This window comes from Parus major, chromosome Z, assembly GCF_001522545.3.
Source record: "Parus major isolate Abel chromosome Z, Parus_major1.1, whole genome shotgun sequence".
Lineage (NCBI taxonomy): Eukaryota > Metazoa > Chordata > Aves > Passeriformes > Paridae > Parus > Parus major.
This window is the reverse complement of record NC_031799.1, coordinates 65074253-65076010: the sequence shown is the minus strand read 5'-3', so window position 1 is coordinate 65076010 and position 1758 is coordinate 65074253. Positions and strand designations below refer to the sequence as shown.

General features: G+C 34.7%; 1 long non-coding RNA gene across 1 annotated transcript; it reads left to right on the top strand.

The window, feature by feature from the left end:
* The first annotated feature begins 257 nt into the window (after positions 1–257).
* Positions 258–1752, top strand: LOC107215988. The gene is made up of 3 exons (XR_001525337.1): positions 258–327; positions 845–913; positions 1508–1752. It is a non-coding gene; the product is annotated as an uncharacterized LOC107215988 (long non-coding RNA).
* Positions 1753–1758: the final 6 nt, after the last annotated feature.

Below are 1758 nucleotides of genomic sequence, written 5' to 3'. Positions count from 1 at the left end.
GATTTTTTGGTTTTGCAGAGCAGCAGTATTGGGTGTGTGTTTGGTTTTTGACATTTTTAATACTGCTTTTAATTTTTTTCCTATTTTATACTTTTTTTTTTTCTTTTTTTCCCCAAAGACTTCTTCCTTTCTCTAGGTTATAAGCCATTAATGTTTTTATAATCATTATTCCTTGCAAACATAACCATTTCAGTTCTGTGCATTTCCTTGCTTTTTAAAATTTTCCTTCTCTGAAGTAAACTTACTGTCTCTGAACAGATATTTTTCGGGTTAGTGTTGCACCCCAAGCAGCCGTTACACCTCCTACTCCTGTTCCTCCTCCTGATGGTAAGTCTGGTTTTCAAGCAAAAATAGTCACTCAGATGTGGGTTCCTAGATGGCATCTCCCTTCATGCTGCACAATCTCTAAGGCAAATAAACAACCCCTTAAGTGCAAAGAAAATGGATTAATAATATTAATGCCGACAAAACTTTTGGAGACTTTTTCAGAAGAGAAAGGGGATGGTGAAAGCCAGCACAGGAATTAAATTACTGCTGCAATGGGTTTTGATTGCATACTGGTCATTAATTTGCTTAAATATTTTTGATTTTTGGTTTTGGTTTGGTTGCATGTTTGGTTGGATATTTTTGGTTATGGGGAGTGGAGATTGTGGGTGAGTTGGTATTTGGTTTTTGATCTTTTTCATTTCTTACTTCTTTTAATTTCTTTTTTTTTTTAACCAAAGCCTTTTCGTTTCTTTCTGTTATAAACCACTAACATTTATGTGATAGTGTTTTCTTGCAAACCAAACTATTCCCATTCTGTGTATTTCCTTGGTTTTTAAAATTTACCTTCTCTGAACAGATATTTTTCAGCCTTACCTTTCACCTCAAGCAGCCAGTACACCTGCTTCTCCTACTCCTGCTTCTGGTGGTAAGTCTGCTTTTCAAACAATTAGAGTCACTTGGATGTGTGAGCTAAACCCAGTAATTCCTTTCATGCAGCTAAACCTCTAAGGCAACTACAATACTTAAACGTAACCTAATGGAACAATAAAACAGGTTTTGACAGAAATGTTGTAAAACTTTTAAAAGAAGAGAAAGGTGATGGTGAAAGCTAACATAGGGATTAAAATTACTATAGTAAATTTTTTATTTGTTTTGTTTCACTTTGCTTAGAAATTTTATATTTTCAGTTTTGGTTTGGCTCCCTTATTGAGATTTTTGATTTTGGGGAGTGGTGGATGTGTTGTATGATGTTTGGTTTTGGTTTTTCCTACTACTCCTATTATTATTATTAATTTGTTTGTTTCTTTGTTTGTTCAGTATATTTATTTATATTTATTTATTCTTTTATTCCTTTCTCTTTCTCCTTTTTTTCTTTTTTTTTCCTGATAAAGGTGTTTGTTTCCTTTCTGGTATAAATCATTAATGTTTTTGTAACAGCATTTCAACCATTACATTTCTCTGCATTTCCTTGGTCTTAAAAATTTCCCTTCTTGGAAGTAAATTTACTTTCTATGAACAGAATCTTTCCAGCTTCCCTTAGCACCCCGAGGAACCAGTACACCTCGTGGTCCTGCTCCGGATGGTGAGTCTGCTTTTCAAGCATTTGAGTCACTTGGATATGAGTTCAGAGCCAGCATCGCTCGTCATGCTGCACAGGTTCTGCAGGCAACTATCACAATTGTCAAGTGCAAAAATAATGGAGCAATATAACTAGTTGTAACAGAAATGCTCTGAGACATTTTTCAGAAGAGAAAGGTAGTGGTGAAAGCT